Source organism: Crocuta crocuta, unplaced genomic scaffold (assembly GCF_008692635.1).
Source record: "Crocuta crocuta isolate KB4526 unplaced genomic scaffold, BGI_CrCroc_1.0 scaffold340, whole genome shotgun sequence".
Lineage (NCBI taxonomy): Eukaryota > Metazoa > Chordata > Mammalia > Carnivora > Hyaenidae > Crocuta > Crocuta crocuta.
Genome location: NW_027530642.1, coordinates 859,835 through 881,985, shown reverse-complemented (window position 1 = coordinate 881,985; position 22,151 = coordinate 859,835).

The following is a 22,151-nucleotide window of genomic DNA, read 5'->3' as shown; positions in this document are numbered from 1 at the left end:
AAGCCTCTCCATCTCAATTGCTCTTAGTGGCAGAGGGGAGGATTTTGTGTGGTAAAAATTTGGTATAACACCAAGCTGGCTTGGCTGACAGAGATTATAAAGCACCAGTAATGATCGAGTTGAAAGTGAGTCATAACAGTTTAGTTCTGAATGTCAAGCTTTAGGAATAGCTTATTCATTTTTTAAATGCACAAAAGTAATACAGGACAAAATGCCTCTAAATAAATCTAAAGTGTATATATGATATAGATGGATAGTCTAAGTAATGAGAGCAGTGTGTCACCATTTAATTGGCAGCTTATTTTCTTCCTTAGTATGTATGAAGCAGTGGTGCATTTTATAATCTGTGGCATCTTAGATTTGATTAAATGTAGTTTTAAAACACTGAATTATTGTTTATTGAATGCTTATCATGTGCCAGACAAGATGCCAAAAAGATAATTCTCAGATAAGTCTTCAGACAGGTGTACTACTTATTCCCTACGTGGTAAGAATCTGATACATTTATTTTTAAAAATTTCTCTTTTTTTTCCTATTTTATAGGAGACTGAGGTATCAGAGGAGTTACTTTCTTGTTCAAGGTCAGATTGCTAAGTTCAACCCTTATTTGCTGCATAAGCCATAGAACACTTCCTCCCAATAGGTCTCAGTTAGGTGTCTACCTACCTTCCACTCTCTACGAACCTTTGAAAACTTGTGTTTTATGTTGCAGAGGAATGGGATATCATATATGGTCATCACAAGGGCTCAGGAGTGATTCTGGAATTTAATAAGCCTGGCAGGACTGAAAACAACCTCGGTGCTTAAAGCAGTCCTGAAAGGTTGAAAGGTTCCTTCCAGAAGGCAAAGAGCACTCCTGGGCATTAACACTATTTTGACACACAAAAAAAGTATCTGTTATAAAATCTGCAGTACTGTTGTCCCAGTTCACACCCACCCCAAGTTTCAATATGTTTTACTTAATTCTCTGACAATGAAAAACCTCCCTTTACATCTAAATTCAGTTGCTCTATAAGCTGTGAGTATAGGACTTCAAAGTTTCTAAGATTGCAAATCTTTAGTTTGTTTGATATATTTAGACTCCATTACAGTCAAATCTGCACTGTAACATGGTCAATGAGCCCTTGGGAGACCAACTGATAGGTCAGGAAATATCACAGGAGAACACAAAACAGTTTGTTATGAACCGGATGAAAGCCATAATTATGAAGGTCCTCACAGTCTTTGTGCATCCTTGAAAGTTCTATTTTCTCATATGAATTTGCCACTATCAGGGTTAACTTCCCGTATCACTGAAGTATTTATCAGAAACTTACTACCTGCTAAGCACTATACTCAGAGCTTTATGTGGAATTTTTTAAAAAAAATTTTAATGTTTTTTTTCTTATTTTTGAGAGCTGGAGAGACAGAGTGAGTGGGAAAGAGGCAGAGAGAGAGAGGGAGACACAGAATCTGAAGCAGGCTCCAGACTCTGAACCATCCACACAGAGCCCAATGTGAGGCTTGAACTCCTGAACCATGAGATCATGACCTGAGCCAAAGTCAGATTCTTAGCCAACTGAGCCACCTACGTACCCTTACATGATTTTTTTTAATGCCTTACAGCAGACCTATGAGTTGTCCGTACTTCACAAATGGACTAAACTGAGACTTGGAGAGGTGAGACTTCTTCCATGGCTTGTGGCAATCCAGTGGCAGAGCTGAAATACCAACACAGGCAGTGTGTGTTCAAGTTCCCCCAGTTCGTCACTATGTGGAATTATGGCTTCCATTATCATCGAGACTCCCTATCCCCATTGCCCCCAGGACAAAGTTCTGTGTTCATAGTTTAACATTCAAAAGCTCGCACAAGTTTTCCCCCCTACTCTTCCCAACCTCAATATGTTTCCCACCTCTTTAAATGTCCCAGTGTTTGGTGTTGCCTTCAACTTCACCTTTGGTCAAGTGCACCCATCAGTAGGACCACACTCTTTTCAACCCTCTAGCATCTTAGTAAGGCTCCTAACAAAAGAACCTTTCTTGTGTGAAGCCTGCCCTAACCCGACCCCCAATATGCAATAGCCTTAATATGGATTATTCCACTTTCTACATTCTCAAAGAATTTCCATCTCTACTAGTTGTTTTATTTGACCCTATCATCTACACAATTTTTTGCACAATTCTTCTCTAATGGTTTTGTGTTCCTGGTGCATAGAAATGGTCTCATTCATTTCTATTTCTTGTCAATATCTACTTTAATTCTCTATACAAAGTTAGGAAGATGAGGAGGGAGGAAGAGAGGCATGGAGAGATTGAGAAATTATTCCTTTTAGGTTATGGGCTCCTGGTGGACAGAGGCCACATCTAATATAGCTTGCCACAAAGATTCAGAGTTAGGACTCCACAGTCATCAAAAGCTCTTATTCTCCTAAAAGGATCTTCACAGCAACGTCAGTCAGCCTGTACTTGATAATTCAGGAACCAGGAACGACCTGCCACTATGGGCATCCTATGATGATGTGGCCACCACTACTATTGTAGTTACTTTACATTCTCACCTGTTCTCGGTGCTGAGTTCTGACCATACCCTGTCCTAGGTAGCAACCCATACATTCTCATCTTCTGCTAATCTCTCATTTGAAGAGCTTCCTTGGCCTTTCTCTACTGCATGTCCTCTCAGAAGGACACATACAGACCTCTCATGTTACTAAGGGTCTTTGGTATGTATGGTGCCCACACTAAATGCACAAACCCAGTAATAGAATCAATAGCTCAGGACCAAAAAGCAGCATCACTTCTCATATTGGAGTCACTATTCCATGTCATTTTAGTGCAATGCTTAGCATATTTGCTTTACACTCATTTATTTCCAATGCATTTAATAAAAAACATGCTCTATACTGTGGTTTTAGGACCATAGGTACTACACAGTCAGAACATCTGAGTGAAAATCTCCCGTCCAGGTTTTACTATTTCTTTGATCAGTACTTTTTAATGTATTTATGAAGGGCGTAGGGGATGTGTTGAAACATAGGTTATGACTCAGTGAGGTCTGGGTTGGGGCCTGATAGTCTGCATTCCCTTAAATGCCAAATAATGCCAATATTGTTGGTGGTCCACAGATCACTCTTTGAGTACCAAAGACTTCCACTAGAGTTTCAGCCTCAACCTTAGCCTCATATTACGATCATTTGTGAGTCTTCTGAAACCCCCAATACTCTGGCCACATGCCAGACTTATGACATCACAATCCCTTGGTAGAACGCAGACGTCGGTGTCCCAGTTTCCTCACCATAGAGTTCTTTCAAGGATTCCATGGGCTTGTTATATAAAACACACTTAACATAGGTCTCTGAAACATGGAAAACACTTAATATATGTTGGCTGTTACACTGTTAACTGTTACAAAAAAAAAGGATTAGATTTCTCAGAATGCTCCTTCAGCAAGGTGTCAATAATATTCATAAATAAGGTGTTCTATAGTCAAATATGCTTTGGAAGTGCTGTAAACTATAGCTTCTTTCAGGGGACACACAAAAGAGTACTGTGCGTCTAAGTACTCTCTGGAGCCTTGTAATGCAGAAACCTATTAGTTAAGCTGCCATTTACTCAACATTGATGATTTTTGAACTCTATTTGGTACTGCCTATAACTTTTTTGGTTTATTTCTAAATATTTTAATAAAATGATATATTTTTAGATCATTAAGTTACATGCATTTTAAGAAATAATAAAGATTCTATGTATCCGTTATCCAGGTGTTCCCAATAATATCTTGCAAAATGGTAATACCTCAACTAAGAGGTACTGACACAATCAAGAAGATCATCAGAAGATCACTCATGTTACACTTACTCCATCCACTGCTACCTAGCCTTAAGCCTTGGCAACCAATTATCTGTTCTCTATTTCTAAAATTCTGTCATTCAATAGTGTTATATAAAGGGGTGCCAGAGTGGCTCAGTTGGATAAGTGTTCAACTTCAGTTCATAATCTCACTGCTCATGAGTTTCAGCCCCACATGGGGCTTTGTGCCAACAGCTTGGAGCCTGGATGCTGCTTCAGATTCTGTGTCTCCCTCTCTCTCTGCCCCTTTCCTGCTCATACTCTGTCTCTTTCTCTCTCAAATAAAACATTAAAAAAAATTTTTTTTAATAATGTTATATAAGGAGCCACATAGTATGTGACCTCTTGGGATTGTTTTTCTCCCCCACTCAATAAATTTCCACTGATTCATCCAGGTTGTTGCATGTATCAACAATTTGTTCCTTTTCATTGTTGCGTAGTATTCAATGATATGTATATTTCATAGTTTAACTACTTACCCACTGAACCTGGGTTGTTTCCAATTTGGGGTTTCTATGAATAAAGCTGCAATAAACACGTGTGTAACAGTTTTTGTATGAACATGTTTTTATTTCTCTGAGATAATACCCAAGAGTGAAATTGCTGGATCATATAGAAGTTAGACAATTATTACAAATCAAAACCCAAAAACTCTGTCAAACTGTTTTCCAGAGTACCTATACTACTTATATTCCCACCAGCAGTGTATGAGTGACCCAATGTCTTTATCAGTTTTTTTTTTTTTTTGGCCATTTTTGTAAGTATGTAGTGGTATCTCATTGTGATTTCAATTTGCATTTCCCTTACAGCGCATGACATTAAAAATCTTTTCATGACATTGTTGTCCATTTGTATTCTCCTTATGGTGAAAAGTTTCTTCATCTCCTCATTGTCTAATTGTTTGCTTTTATATTTTGAGTCTTAAGAGTTTGGTTTTTAAATATTCTAGAGACTAGTTGCATTTTGGTATATGATTCAGAAATATTTTCTCCCCATTTGTAGTTTGTTTTCATCCTCTTAACAGTCTTTCAAAGAGCAAAAGTTTTAATGTCAATGAAGTCCAATTTATCACTTTTTCCTTTTAGGGATTACACATCTGGTGTGAAGTCTAAGAACATGTTTACCTAGCTCTAAATATTCAAACTTCTAAAAGTTTCATAGTTTTACATATTACAATTAACTTAATGATCCATTTTGAGTTAATGTGTGTATAATGTGTGACACTTAGGGCGATTTGGGGTGTGGAGTGCTATGGATGTCCAATTGCTCCAACACAATTTGTTGAGTGGGCTCTCTAGCTGGTCTGCCAGCTTGTCTCTACTTCTAACAGTCTTAGGTTTGTTTTACATATAATGTTCAGGCATTTCAATTGTACTTAGTGGGTGGGATAGATAAAATTATTTCTATCCTCCTGAAAACAGGAATCCATATTAACATTTAGTTAGGCAGAAATCTACAGTTTGGAAGAATTGGATGACCATATGCAGAACACTGCTTTACATTCAATGAAACAGACAAGAGACATTCCCACTATGGTGGAATTCTTGGATCATCTAAAGGTGGAATGNCTTGAATGCTGAAAACAAACTGAGGACTGATGGGTGTGGGGCGTGAGGGGGGAGATGGGCATGGGGGAGGGCACTTGTGGGGATGAGCACTGGGTGTTATATGGAAACCAACTTGACAATAAACTATTTGTAAAAAAAAATTAAAAAATAAAATCTAGTTTGATAGAAAAAAATAAATAAAGGTGGGATGTGACAGAATACATAGATGTATTAACATGCTCAAAAATAAAGAAAAATGTTACTGAATTGCTTTAGGACATTTCTTTGAGATTCGTGTTTGAAGAACTACATAACTTTTTAGTTCTTTGGTTATACTCATAAAATTTCTCAATATCAGCTCCCTAAGTTTATAGTATCAAAGCATGCCTTTAATCAAAATTCTGTTCTTTAATTCTACTTTTCCAAAAGCACCATACTGAAAGTCTGTGTTGAGATCACCAAAGTACTTTAGACCATCATAAAAGAGTCTTGGACATTTTTGGGTGAGAAATTAGAAAACTCAAGCTGGTCATGTGCACAATCATAAAGTAATTCCAAGATTCAAATTCTAGTCATACCACCTTGGGGAAATGACTTATCCCACAGGATTATTTCTCTCATCTATAAAATGGGGCAGATACCAGATACCTCACAAGTCTGTGGAGATTAAAAAAATAAACATCTAAAATACAAGCCCCTTTGTAAAATGCTGCTTCAGTGTGAGGGTGTAAGAGGTTACCAAAAACATTCTCCAGCAATGACTGGTCAAGTCCAGAAGTAATTCTATGTTCTACAAGCTTCAAATTGTGGATGGTAGGAGCTGAATAATCTAAAAAAGTTCATGTAATTTATTTCATCATTGTGAAAAACATTAAACTCCTTGAAGGTTAAAACATTGGTCTTTTACCAGTTGATATCTTGATGTAAAGTTTACATGTGTGTAATTGGGAGTTTGGACCATTGACCAAGAAGGAAATTTTCTTCCTAGTGTCACTGGTGGAACGTGACACTGCCAAGTAGGAAAGGAGGTTTCAAACAGTACAGACAGGAACATCTGAACTGGACAATGTGGCTCAAGTCATCCTTAAACTCACCTGGGACCAATGTATGTTCCTAGTCAAAGTTGCTGATTAAAATTATTCATGTATTTTACAAACAACTGATTTAGTACCTACTATGTGGAAAGTGCTATTTCAACTCTGAAGGTATGGCAGTGAATTTTTAATAAATAATTTTCCAAAAAAGGTAAAAATAAGGACTTCCATGCAGATACAAAATGAGCATCTATTAAGGACTTTATTTAAATTGTTAATGAAGAACCATGCAGGTGTTAAAACAGTTCAAAAGTAGTCTAAGAAAAGGCACATTTAGGAATCAAATGTAAATGAATTTGTAAATGGATGCAAAATTGTGTTCTTCCACAAGAGGAAATCAGAACGAAAATGCTCACCCTCATGGGCTTACATCTTAGTGGAAGTATCAATAAAGAAGTTGAATATGTACTATATGTAGTATATTTCATTTTGTGGATGGTCTGAGGTACAAATATCAATTGGCTGGCCAGAGGAATCTCTGGAAGGGTAAAGGAATTGCAGAAATAGAGTGGTGGACATTCTGTCAATTCAGGAGCCTAGACTCCAATATTAGTAAACTTTAGGTTCCTTTCAGCTCAATTATTTTATGCCTCTAATTTCATCCTGGTGTTGTGAAATCTATCTTGGAATATTTTATCACAGGATTTAAGTCTCCCATAGCAACAGATTTAAGGACAAGGACTCCTGAACCTCAGGTAAAGGAGTAGTGAACTATGCTCTGGTGTGTGCTCACAACACATTAGTTAGCATTGGAAGAAATTACACAATCAGAAATTAGGCCAGGACAAGTACTACTCACACAATCCAGTTGCCATACCAGACTATTGTGCCCGCTTATTATTTTGGTTTCTCTACTTATTTATCCCTAATGTCACTTATTCACTCACACATGTATTCTTTCACTCAATGCAGAAGTGAACTTAAGAGTTAATGATGTAATTTATAGGAGTGGCCCCTTCCTTGCATTGCACATAGATTGGAGGGGATGACTACACAGACACACATATATGGTCACATACTCACAAAGGTAACAACCTGTTCAGACAGCAAGTAACACAGAAAGTTATAGGCAGATGTGGGTAGTAATAGGGCTTTTTAAGGATAAGTATACTTTGACAAGATAGAGAATATAGGGGCATTTAGTCCAGGTAAGAAGAAATACACAAGGACATGTTTCAAGTCTAAAATGATCATTCATGGGCACCTGGGTGGCTCAGTTAGGCGTCTGACTTTGGTTTTGGTTGAAGTCATGATCTAACAGTTTCATGGGTTCAAGCCCCAAGTTGGTCTCTGCACTGGCAGTTCAGAGCCTACTTGGGGTTCTCTGTCTCCCTCTCTCTCTGCCATTTCCATTCCCCCACTCATGTGGTCTCTCTCAAAAATAAAATAAACTTTATAAAAAATAATAAAATAAAACGATCATTCATGACCATAGGTATATGGGGTTTTTGCCTACACAGCCATTTTTTTTATTCTAGTATAGAGCCTTGATTTTATTTTGGTGAACCAACCCCTCACTAATGCTCAGGTGATACTGTGGTGCTCTGGGCTCTAGGAATGACCCCTGGTTTTGGCCTGGCTAATCAAAACTGGATATCCTCCCTGTGGCTTCTTAGCTCAATATGAAAAGGATGTCAGGGGCACCTGGGTGGCTCAGTTGGTTAAGCATCCTACTTTAGCTCAGGTCATTATCTCATGGTCTGTGAGTTTGAGCCCAGCATCAGGCTTTGTGCTGATAGCTCAGAGCCTGGAGCCTGCTTCGGGTTCTGTGCCTCCCTCTCTCTCTGCCCCTCCCTGCTCATGCTCTGTCTCTCTTGCTCTCAAATAAAAAAACACTAAAAACATAAAGAAATAGAATAGGATGTCAATTACCAACTATTAGGAATGAAAAACATTTTCCATTAAGATTGATAGGCTTCTGTAGGGCATAAACCTGGTGACAAGAGAATGGTAAACCTAATGATAACTGGCCTGAAGAAAAAACCAATACAGAGAAAATGAGAATCAAAGTGATTTTCTGATTAGAACCTGAATCCAGCTATGCCTAAAACTAACTAGACTTACTCTCTAACCATTTCAGTTATGAAGCTTGAGCTAAGAAATTCCCTTTTTGCTTCAGCGAATGTTACTTAGGTTCCTATTACATAAAACTGAGCGATTCTTTAATAATACATGCCAATATGACATGAAAAAGCTGATAATGGACCCTGTGTTCTAGGATTATGTAAAACAGTATGAAATAAGATGGGAAAGTAATTTGTGGTAGGAATGCTTGAATAGAAGACCAAGTGACAGAATTTTATCCTAGAGTAGCTATACTCATACAGTAGCATGTATCAAAGTCACCTGGAGGGCTTGTGAAAACACACATTGTTGAATTCCATCCGCATAGTTTGACACTCGGCCCAAAGGCACCCAGCCTGTGGTCTGAATGGTGATCTATGGTACAAACTAGCTCAAAAGAAGAGTAAAAACAATTTAATTACCTTTCTTGATCACACTCATTAAAACATACAGTGATTAAGACAGTTGGCAGTGGAAGTTGGCAGGTCTAGATACAAGGAAAAACCTCAGTGACCCCGATGAGATACAAGCAAGCTCAAGAGTTAGATTATACCCTTTCCAGTGGCAAAAGAGGAAAATACTGTAAATATTCCCTGTCTCAGCTCTACTTTAGCCCTGTGAATGCTTTATTCTCAAGTAGGTTCCCCACCAAATGGTGGCAAAGATGGTCACAAGCATAGCCAGGCTCACATCTTCATAGCTTAGCAACCATAGCAAAGAGTTGGCTTTTCTTTCTAAATATTTCAAACCAAAGTCTCAATAACATCTAATTGGTCTGGCTCAGGCCATCCAAACCATCACTGTGATTAGGGTCTGGAACAGACTCACTGACCACAATACTCATCCACCCAACTACACATCAATCCTTGTAATTGGGAGTGAGAGATAGCCTTACTTGAGCCACATATATTGGGATTAAGGAGAAGCATGATTTTTAATTAAGACAAAACTACAATGTCTACTTTAACACATGGTACAGATTGCCTGCCAGAGCATTTATGCCATGCTGGAGAGAGGCCCCTCATGTGGTCATGTTTTATACCATCTGATCAAAATAACATTTAGAGGATGTTTCTGGAAAATCTACCATAGGGACATGTTAAAACTCTTACCCAGTATATATGACAGAGAGATCACTGAAAATATAAATCCTGAAATACTGAGGCAAAGGGAGAGATAAGAAGCAGGATAGAGGAGGAAGGGGAAAACAAGAAAGGGTTGGGGGAAAGTCCTGCCTTGGGTCACACCAGGTTAGCGTGGATGTTTCCAATGTTCTTCACCTCATGGTGTATATGAAGCAAGTGAGAATGTACTCTTTGTGAGAACTCATCCTTCTAATAATACTTTGATCTCACAGGACCTCAGAGAGTGTGACAAACCTAGGATTCCTGTAATATTTGGCTTCTTCCTCTCAAGGCAGAGAAACTGAGGCAAACAGAAATCTTGGTATTACCTTACCTAGGCTAGGAGTTAGAGCAAGGATGTGGTCAGCACATCTTAATGCTATCTTCTCTCTTTTAATCCAAGAGGCTATGACAATCTCATTCTCATCAAGGTGCATAGAGTTCACTGAGTGACAATGTCACTAAAGGGACTTCAATCCTGTCTCATCTCTAATCTTCCCTCTTCCTTCTCACTTCCAAGAAATTGTTCATATTGGAAAAAAAAATTAAGCTAAACTTTGTACTTCCATTCTACCAAAGTTTACCTCTTCTTTGTATGTATTTTGGAAAAATAACTACCCTAATCTCTTTAAAAAATAAGCAAAGAAAGAAAAATTGATTGGTGTTGCTGCCTTGGGTTCTGGAGCTAGCACAAACCAGACACAGCCAAAGTCCACTGCTATTTTGATGCCTGTCTGTAGGCGGCAAATTACTCAAGGACACAAGAGTGACTAAGACTGTTTTCTTTTTGATGTTGATAGAGCAAGTCAATCCACTGGTTAAAAAAAAAAAAAGTCACTGAACCTGATGAAAGAACTGGATGAGGACACAGCTCTCACACGTACTGCTCTCCTACTTCAGTTAATGATGTCTGTACTGCCAGAAAGAACTAACAGTGACCATAAGAAAACCTGAGCAGAAAGCTATTTTGTAGGCACTAGCACAATATTGGATTTTTCCTTTCATGAAACTTTAATTTACCTAGACAACTCCTACAGACCCCTGAAAATTTTGCCTAAGTACCTCCCCTTATCTGATACTTTCCTTTGACCAGGTCCCATCTGACCTTGGGCCCACCTCCTTTCTCACATGGGTCACTGTGGATAGAAAGGACTTATTTACATGGCAGTCACCCTCTCTGAGCCTTTAGTGAGCCCATTAACTGTTCGTTTTTGTTTTCCAAGCAAAGGACTGTCCTGGAGTAGGCCATTTTCAAAAGCTGTGGGATAAGTGAATACATAACCTGAAAAATCATTGCGAAAACATTATTTTAGGAGACAGGAGTCGTGAGATCAAAGTGATGAAATTGCATTTTTCCTGGGGACATAAGACACACATTCATCTCAAAATCTTTATCCACAAATTAGGGAGAGTAACTCCTTTATCAGGATTCATGTAACAACTGTTAGAGATAATCTATTGGATAAATGCTTCAGTAATTGCCAAGACTCATAAGAAATAATTATTATTATTTGAAGTCATATGGTCTAAATCCCTACTTGAAAAACACTAAACTGCAAAGGAATTGAGGGCAAGGCTGGGACTTGCTGTCTTCTGGGTTTTTACCTAGAAGACACTTTGGTCAGTGTGAAGACCATGGACAATGAAGTCCCACCACCGTAAATGAATTTAGGTTTTGCCACTCAGTAGAAGTGTAACTTCAGGCAAGTTATGTAGCTTCTCTGTGCCTTGGTTTTCTCACCTGAGAAGAGGATAACAACACTATTTTGCTCAGAGTTATTGTGGAAGATAAATCAATTCATTTAAAGCTCTTCAAATAGTGCCTGGTTTATAGTATATAGGAAGAGCAAGCTGTCATTTTGTTCAGCTCTACCAGTCATGTCCTGATGGATTTAAAACAGGGTAAGAAGACAAACTCTGTCTCCTCCCATTGCACTCCTACCAATTAGTGGAATTACTGTTTCCTGTATTCCTAAAAAAGTTTTTCAAACCATGTCTTTATCTTTAGGTGTATCCATCTCTAGGTTTACTCTCAACACTGAAGACAGCATTATTTGGCCACATAAAAGGTAAATTGGTTTTTGTAACCCTCAGTGGGCCCCTGATCCTCAGATTCAAGTCCACCTTCCTTGACTTGGCACACATAGCACTTGGGAATCCCTCCCTCCACTGCCCTCCTGTTACGCTGAATGAACCATGTGTAATTCCATCAACTTGCCAAGCTGTTGCTCATCTAGGGCTGTTATACATGCTGTTCTCACTGCTGAGAAGATCCTTTGTCTTTTGCTACACTAATCTCTAGTTGTCCTTATTGGGTCTCAGATTAAGTATCTTTTTCTTTGCTGATCGCCCTAATCTACATAACCCGAAATGCTTGAATAGACCCCATACTAACTCTGTTACTACAATAATATATGTAACATGGACACTTATGCATGCCCTGTGTCAGGTACTCATTCATTCAACTAGTATATATTTATTGTGTGCCTTCTATATGCCAGGCACTCAGTATATGGAGAAGAATAAAGGAAATGTGGTCTCTGTGGTAGTTTACATATTTAGCACTCCCCATATAGTATCTCATTTAATTCTTAAAATGATCCTGCAAACTGCCTTGCTTCTAGACCACCATATTATGCTTGAATTTCATGCCACAGATTTAAACCCCATAACTGGTGTTTAAGGTCCTTCAATGGATAACCATATATCATACTTCACTCATTCTTGACTCTTGCATATAGTGCCTGGAAGAGGGGTTCAAAATAAACTTTTGCTAAATGGTTATTAGCCAGTCATTGCCATGGTCATACACATCTCAGCTGCGCTCACTTACTTCAGCACTGTTGAAAAATTCCATTTCTCCTTGTTGGGTAGAGACAGGAATCAGATTTTTCCAATGAACTTTACTGTACACACACACATACACACACACACACACACACACGAGAAAATAAAGCAGCAAACCTCTATTTAATGCTTATATATTCCAAATTCTGTGGTAAGTAGGTTACTTTTGTTATCACTTGTACTGCCATAATTTCCGAGAGGTAGGTATTAAGATGATTCACATTTCAGCAATGAGGAGATAGAGGCTCAGAGAGTTCAAGAAATTTCCTCTAGATCAACAGTTAATAACTCAAGTGGCAAAGTTGAGAAGCAAACCCAGGTCTAGCACATCAAATGCCTGAAATATTACTCATTATATTATCTCTCTAGGAAAACAAGCAAAATCCCAAAACAAAAAATCCTAGGAATGGATGTGTTCATACAACACAAATTCTTTATAATTCTCCATGTGGGGAAAAGGTTGTCATGTGCCCCTTTAAAGGTCAGAATTGCATTTAAAGACACATAGTGCACAAAGAACCCAGCCTCACAAACACCATTGAGGGGATTCTACAATGTCACCCATAGAGAGCTTCAGATCCTGCTCAATCTGTAACACTCAAGGCCAGAAGCTGATCACCAAAACAGCTCAATATTCTTGCCACCTGAGGTTTCTCTCTTTTAGCTGGTATTTACCTTCTCTCTAAAGCCAGGCTCAACCTTGTCTGGTACACACCAACTAGTCCATTTTGTGTAATGCTCCCTTCTCCAAAGTAGCTCTTGATCCTCCCTAAAGTTTGGAGAGAAGACCAATGGAAGTGTTACAGGAGGGTGGGAGAGATGCTGGTCCTTGTCTCATGGAGTCTAAGAATAAATCTCGAGGACAAAAGAGGGTGAGCAAAGTTATAATAAAAAGGGAAAGCATAAAGCTCTCAAGAATGAGAGGGGTCCTGACTGGACAGCCACTGAGGATTTTTGTCCTTGACTTTTTATTGGGACCTTATCGCAAAGTTTGAGACTCCACTCATGGCACCTAGCCCAGGTGGGTCTGGAATACCTTCGTCCTTTTTTTTCCCCAACCACCCCATCCTGCTTCTTCAGCCTTCCACTTGGAGCTGCAACCTGCCTCCAAGGTTCTCCACCTAATGTTACCCTTTCCCTATTCACAAGTACCCCAACAGTACTTTAATAATCAAGGTACTTAGTACACATAAAATAGACAATGCAAGCATTCAGATATGTTGCCACAATTTTGTTCAGGTTTAATTTAACTAAGTGTTTAAAAACAAGGCTTTTCTCCACTCCACCCATTTTTCAAATTGAGAATCCATCACCCACAAAGGCAAAGACAAAAATCACACCATGAAATAGCTCCAAACCTGAGAACACAGTCTGTAATTCCAGTCCATGGGACTTCCTCAAGACCACACTGCAATAAATAAAGCCAAGACACATGGTGTGCTGAACCCAAAGCCTTTGAGGGGAGGTATCCAACTGCATAGTTTCCAGGGAGACCATCTGCTGTTGACCACCTATCAAAGCTTCAGGTACTGGTCTTCCCCACCCTAAAAACACTAGAGAGAAATATCTCCGTTTCTCCAGCAATCCTACCCTTTGCAGCTCTGTGCTGCACACTCCACAAACAGCCTAGCTTTCTCCATTTAATCAATTGCAGTATGCATTTACTGCCTCGTTTTTCATTCTGTTGTAGAGATTATTACTTGAATAAGTCTTAGTGAATCGGAAATGAGCAGAAAAGAATCACTTAAAGACTTATTAGGAAAACAGGTTTTCCTTGAGATCTAAAATCTTCATATACCAGGAGTAAACTAAATTCTCCCTCGTTTACATCAAAGAAATGCTGCTTATATATACATAAATCAACAAGCTGCAAGGATCCCTCCTAGGGATCCTTACTCTGCATACTTCTTTGAGAAGAGGACACCTTTCCTGAAAGAACAGGAGATGCTGATATGAGTCATCCTGTCCTGTTGGGCAGTAAGCACTTCAACTCCCTGCCATTAGCCAGTGTCCACGGCAACAAAGCTACAGCAGGGGCATCTCTGTTTATCCTCAGTTGTGTCAGAAACAAGTTCTCAGCTCCTCATGATGCCTGGTGAAGGAGCCAGGTATTATCATTCTTTAATCAACTCATCTGATTTCCTCAAGGTCATATGATTAATTCAAGGCTAAATAGAACCCTGCATACATGTTTTCTAGTACTCAAGCCAAAACTTCTTTGGCATTGAAAAATTCTTCAGTTGGAAGGAAAAGAAACCTAACAGTGTTTAACTGATAAAGATTTTGTGATTCCACATAGCTGGAAATCTAGAGACGGCATAGGCTACTGGAGCCCTTAAGTCAGGCCTCTGGAGGAAGAGTAAATGGAAAGAAGATAAGAAAGCAGGAGGGAGGGAGTCAGAGAGGAGGAGGCGAAGGAGGGGGAGAAAGAGAAATGGAAAGAGACAAGAAAAGAAAGAAAGGGCAGGAGAAGCAGGAGGGGGAAGGACAGGGAGAGAGGGGAGAGGGAGTTTTCTGGTAACAAGTGAGCAAAAGTACACCTGAAATGGGCATGAGACATATTTTAGAATCATACGTGATGCTATGTTTGGAAGAGAGTTCCCCCTAAGTGGTGGGCACAGGTAGGAAGAGCAGGTTTGCATTGGACAGGTTTGCCAAGAGAAGGTTCAGGAAGAACTTCAGGGGGTGAGAGGCCCTGCCTGAATCTGCTTGGAAAAGGCATCCTTCTCCGGAGGGCTGAGGCTTACCCCGGCACTCCAGACAGAAGTCAAATAGGCACAAAAACAATGTTTAGTCTCCACAGCAAGAAAAATGAGCTCACGGCTGAGTTTTCTACCCTACAGGGGTAATAAAAACCTCTGCCTTTTAAAGTTAGAGGAGAAAACATTAGCAGGTCCACTTGTGGAGAACCATCCAGACTGGCACCGAGGTAGTGATACAGCTGGAAGGATCGTCTGGAATGCATAGAAGCTTCTGCGACCCTTCCCTCACATTTGCCATCTGCTCAGTGCTTGGAAGAGCTCTGGAAAATGCTCACACACAGTGGGGCCTGAGCAGGTTGAAAAAAACAAAAACAAACAAACAACAACAACAACAACCCATGATCTCTGAAACACCCTGAATACGCTCTTCCTTATTTGAAATAGTTAGTTACAAATTACTTTAACATATAGGAAAGCACAGTCAGAAACTATGGAGAGAGAATGTGTACCTACTTCCTGGAATTCAACAACCAGTTTGCCATGCTTATTTTGGATTTTCTACTTGAGGAAAAAGTGTTATCAATTCACTGCCCTCCCCTCCACTATTTCCCATCCACTTTCTCCCTCCCCACAGGAAGCCACTATCCTGAAGTAGGTGCAGAGCTCTCTCACCCATGTTCTTATGTTTATTATCTATGCACATAGCCCTGGAGAACAGATATGCAGAATATTTTGTATTTTTTTAATTTTCATATTGTCCCTTCGTTTTACCATTTGCTTTTTCACTGCAACAGATTTGAGCTTTACCTGTGTTGACACATATGAACCTAGTCCATTGATTATAAATGCCACATACAACTGCCTTGCATGAAGTTAGCACAATTTGCTAAATGATTATTAATTGGTGACAGGATTAAGTTGTTTATACCATAGCAACAGTGATACAATGGGTATTCTTCAACAGATTTCCTTATGCATAGTGTGCTAGTTTTCCTAGGATATACACCGAGAAGTACAATAGCTGAGCTGTAGGGTATGTGAATTTTCATCTTCACTAGGTATTTCCAAATTGTTCACAGCGCATGATACATCAATTTCCCTGAGCTGCACCAAAGTACTCGCCCCTCTTGATGGAGGAGATAAGGCTGCAATTAGTGTTGTCTCCTTACCAGAAGCATGATGGTTTTTTCTACAGGAGACCCATGAAGGTATCAGTTAGCTTTAAAACGGTATAGGTATGGTGGAAGTAAAGCTATAGAGACCTGTTTTCTGCTATCTCCTCCACCAGGGTGACCTTGGGCAAAGTCATGTCTGTAAGTCTCTTTCTGCCATGTGCCTAGTGGGGATGATTGTGACCACCTGTTCAGGTTTTGGTTAGGACTAAGAACACGATGCAGACACTGTACCAGGGTACAGTGTTGAACACCTAAAGCACACTCACTGTTCTCTATTTTTTCTCCCAAAGTGTCAACCTCTATGCTATAGACCCTCAAGTGTTTTTGGGATAACTCAGGCAATGCAAAAATGAACTGATCATGAGAAACTAGTGACAAAGAGTCATTGCCAGCTCTTCCCTGGCACAAAGGTTCCACAAAAGGGTAAAGGAAAATACCACGGGTGTGAGAGCCTGGTTGGTGTTGAAGAGAACTCCTATGTCCTGCTGAACCCATCCTCTAGGCCTCAGTGGGGGCTTTTTCTTCTCGGTTTTAAAAGAAATCCAAATGAACACACATGCACACGCACATCACAGGGGCTTTTTAAAAAATTTCCCCAAGGAACCCCATGTAGCAAAGAAACCTGAACGGGACACCTCTTTCACTTTTGCATTAAGTTTCCAGGAGGCCACTGATTGTCCTTCACAGACCTGGCAAAGGGTCTCACACACCTCCAATGGCAGCACAGCTCTCCAGAGGCCACAGGAATTTAGAAAATGAAAGGTCTTTCCCTCTAGGATGTTAGCAAAGGATGCCAGCACTGAAAACATGAGTGGGAGGAAGCTGGGGAAGGAGGGAGAGATCCTGAGGAGGCTGAAAGCAAGCAAGCCAGTAACAACTGAGAGCATGAGAAGGCTGAGCACCTCTACTGACTCTCCCACAGGGCAGCTCCCAGAGACTTCTTTTCCCCTGGAAACATGAGTAATGGATCACCTGCACCGATAATGCATCCTCCCCTTTATTTCACAGAAAAAAGCAAAGCACATTAAGTAGATGCCCAGAAGTGCAGCTGCCTAGGAGTCCTGAACAGGAGACAAAAAAATAGAATGCCAGTTTGTTTGGTCATTAGTAAGCATATAAGAGGAATTGAATTCAGGCGTGTTCAGATTTGGAACAAGAGAACGATCCTGTGAGTCACAGAGTCTAATAGGGTTGACTTTCCTTCCTGTCTAATACAGACAAATTTAACTATGAGTAAAGATCCTGATGGGAAAGGTCAAAATAAGCATTTCAGGTACGTGCCCTTATTGCCATCCCTCATCCTTCCGAGCTGAACAAGATGAAAGCCTCTGAGCCTAAAATTATAAGACCAATTAGCAGGATGGATGGGAAGACATTAAGAGAGAAATGTTCCCTAGTTCAGTAAAATCTCATTAATTCAAATCCCACCTGATAAGTTGAGCATAAGCTAGAATGGAATTTACAATACATTGTGGCTGTGAGGAATGTGGACTCAAGTAAGGACTTGTCTATTAACTTCCCTAAACTTCAGTCTTCTCACGTATACAATGGGGATTATAACTCTACCTCTTTAATTACTAGGTTCATTCAGTAATTAAAAGGAACAGGGACTGCTAGTTTCTTAGCACAATTACTAAAACATAGCTAGTGTTCAATAAATTGAAGCTGTTATTTTTATTAGTAATGATCATTGGTATAACTCAAGTCATAGAACTGTAGAAATTCTGAGCTCTATATGTCCTTAGCAATCATCAAACATAGCACTTTTCCAGAAAATGAAAGGAGCCCAGAGATGTTCAGTGACTTGTCTGACATCACTCAGCCACTATGCCTCACATCTTCCAAGGAAACTTGCATAGGTACCTCTGCCACCACCATGTCCCACAGTGTTAGCACCTTATGGTCAAAAGGGAGCAGTCCTTAGAAGTGACTTTATGTCTTCAGTGTATCAAAGTCACCTAGAGTTCAACGTAGAGGTACTTCTTAAGTAGCCAGTTCAAGGTATTTTAGGACTTAAAAGAAAGAAATCTGTTTTAAAAGACAACAGGAAAGACACTCCCCCCACCCAAACAAAACAGAACACACAATTCAGACTTGCTGTTAATGGAACCATCTTTTCTTCTGTTAAGATAGTATGTAACTTTTGCTTAGTAAAAATAACTCAATCTTAAAGATAAATAAATAAAATGGAAGTCACTTTTGCAGAAGGTAAAATGTAGGAGAGAAGAGAAAGGCAAGCAGAGAATAGAAAGACAAGGGGTAGATATCCACAAAAGAAGGGTTTGTAAAGACTAGCATTTTAACAGCCACTAGAAACTCCAGGTCTGAGACACCATAATGAAGTACCAAGCTGACGAGACTAATGTTTTGGCCTGCCGTACAGGACTACTGCTCAACAACCATACTCCACATCCATGTAATGTACTTCCATTTCAAAATACAAAATTATTGCAGTCACTTTGCTTTTCAACTAAAATGATTTTCTTCCTTAACAGACTTAAAGTATCTATTTGCTTTGAGTTTTTGACTCATTGCATTTGATGGCACCAGACAAACCAATGATGTTATATTGTGGGTTTTACCCCCAAGATTCGGTTCTTGATGAGTGTGTTCAGTGCATATACACACCGTGTGCAAATGGTCTGGAGATTTGAATTTAATTCAAAAGCACGTTAAGTTTTGGTTATTTCTACTTTAATTAAAAACAGTTACTCTTTATTCTCTTCCTTCCATACAGGGGACCAGAGTCTTATGGCACATCTTTACCATGACTCATGAAAAGCCACATGTGTGGTCCTGAAGAGGGGTCTCAGACTAATGCATTGTTTTTTTTAAAAATCCAGGGGCACCTGGGTGGCTCAGGTCATGTCTCACGGTCTGTGGGTTTGAGCCCCGCATGGGGCTCTGTGCTGACAGCTCAGAACCTGGAACCTGCCTCAGATTCTCTGTCTCCCTCTCTCTCTGCCCCTCCCACAACCATACTGTCTCTACCTCTCATAAATAAATAAACTTAAAGATTTTTTTAAAAATATAAAATTATATCTTTTAGTATGTTCTCCCACTTCCTCCACTCCAACCCCCCCCCAAACCCAATAAAAACAAAACAAAAAACACAAACCAAAAACCCCATTACACTAATGTCTTTTTCCTAGTTCTGGCACATTGCATATCCAAGCTCTAGGTTCACCGGGGCTTTAGTCTGCATGTTGGCTGCCAGCCTCTGACAAACCATGCCAGCAATCCTCACTTCTATCAGGGCTGCTTGTGGCCCAGAAAAAAAGAGAAAACAAATGCAGCTAATGATCTGGAAAAACAACACTCTTGTAAGGATCAGCATAGAGATTAGGTATTTCCTATTCTCAGGAAAAGGAAAAAATCTCAAAAGAAAAGAAAAGAAAATCCAAAACCAAACCTCTCGTACCCACACCCAAACATTCACACCATGGGTAACACCACAGCTAGTAGCTATCTAGGTCCCTCACCTCCCTCCATCCCCAACATCATAGGACCAGGATATGCTATGTTACAGTTAATGCACAGCATCTCTTCAAAGACCTAGTAGAACCTCCATGTAGGTTGTTCAGACTTGAAGTTTCTCTATCTTAAGAGCTACAAGTGGGTAGGGGAGAAACATCAGGATGCACAGAGTATAGTGTGGCCTTGTTCTGTTAGCCACCAGCTGTGTGCCTGCAGTCACACAGACATCACAGGCCTGTGGGCCTTTCTGTTATCCTTTTTCTATGGATTAAATGGGTAGTTTGACTTCAATATTGTCTAGTAAGGAGGTATATCCAAAGCAGTGGCCAGCACAGCTGAATTTCCAATAGGTTGGAGAATGAAGTCAACGCGGGCACAAGTACATACAAATCCCAGCCCAGCGTCTTGACAGTCGTTGACTTATAGGTTAATACTCTAGACCAGGACTGCCAATACATTGTGACCAAAGTAAACCTCAGTTGTTTTTATTTACCCAGCATATAAGTTTCCTAGGGTTGCTATAACGCAGACCACCCACTGGTGGCCCAAAATAATAAGAAATTTATTCCTTCACAGTTCTGGAGGCTAGGAGTCTAGGGAAAAAAAAATCAAGGTGTCATCAGATTTGCATCTTATTGGAGGCTCTAAGGTGGAATTTGTTCCATGTGTCTCCCAGATTCCAGTGAATCCTGGCCATCCTTGGCTTATGGAGACCTCGCTCCTCTCTATGTGTCTGTCTTCTTATCATCTTCTGTGTATGTCTTTTCTTCCAAGGTACCAGTTATTAGATTTAGGGCCTACCCTAATCCAGGATGATCTCATTTTGAGACAAATTAGGTCTAGAGAGATCCTTTTTTCTAAATATAGTCACATTCATAAGTTCTAGGTTGACAAATCTTTGGGGGAGCCATCATTCAACACATTTAGGTCTAGCATATATTCTCTCTGCTGATAATACTACTTCAATTTTGCTTTAGGGAGCCTCAATTTCTCCATTCCCAACCCATGGAACTTTGTTTGTCTTACTTGGACTCCAAAAGTGAATCTGTGGCACAAATCAAACCAATTGATAACCCAGCCCTAATGCTTCCCTGCCTGGACCTACCTGTCCCTGAAGGCACCCTCAGAATTCATTCAGTTACAGGATCTACATAAGATCCTCTCTGGCTTTACCTAGTTGTGGGTGGTATGGAAAGGGGAGTGCGGAGTCCTTTAATTTTCATGTAATTAAAAAAAAATAACAGGGGTGCCTGGGTGGCTCAGTCGGTTAAGTGTTCGACTCTTGGTTTTGGCTCAGGTCATGATTTCATGGTTGGTGAGTTCGAGCCCCACATTGGGTTCTGTGCTGGCAGTGCAGAGCCTGCTGGGATTCTCTCTCTCTCTCTCTCTCTTTCTCAAAATAAACAAACATTAAAAAAAAAAAACTAATGCATTACCATTCATTCCACAGATATATGAATGCCAGTCATAAGCTGTGCATGGTACTACACACTGGGGACAAAGCTGTTATAATGAAAGACCTGGTCACTGCCTTCAGGAGTTTATGGTCTCATGGGGATTGTCAAGCTTCTGTACTTGGATTTCTGCAATGGGTAGGAGGAAAGCTTCAGGAGGATCTAGAGCTCAATCTCATCTCTTCACAGAGGCACAGAATATCAGAGTAAGATGCCTAACACAGAATTGTCAGAGGGCTTTTTCATTAGTTTGTTAACTTGCAAAGTAATGTCACCACTTCCAAAGCTGAGGAACAATGATATGAAAATGAGGATAGAGAGGGAAGATAGACTGCAGACTGACTGGCCCTGTACAGCCAGGAAGGAGTCTGCCCTCTCCCCAGAGTATTTTTAGCTTCCTATTCTTAGAGATGATCATAGCATCCTGGTCTGCTCAGTACTTCCAGATGAGGAAAGACCAGGGGTAACAGGAAAACACAAGCTTCTGAAGTCTGGCATGCCACAAAGGAACTGGGTGTCCAGAGAGAAAACCTAGTGACAACCCTTCCACATGGTGATCCTTCTAGGCAAACAGAACAGTGAGCTGGTTAAAGGTCTGCTGATAAAAAAAAAAAATAATCTGGTTTACAATTGCGTAGCATATTTGAAACAGGATCATCTTTTTCAAATTAGACTATAAATCCCTCAAGGATAGGAAATCAAAGGGACATTTTTCTATTTTTTTAGGCACTCAGTGTTTAGACTTTTTTTTCCTGTTAGGTAATCCTGTATTTCATAAAACCCAATGTGAGACCCTTCCTTCCTAAGAGCCAAAAGACCATTCTCTTTCCCAGACTCTTTTG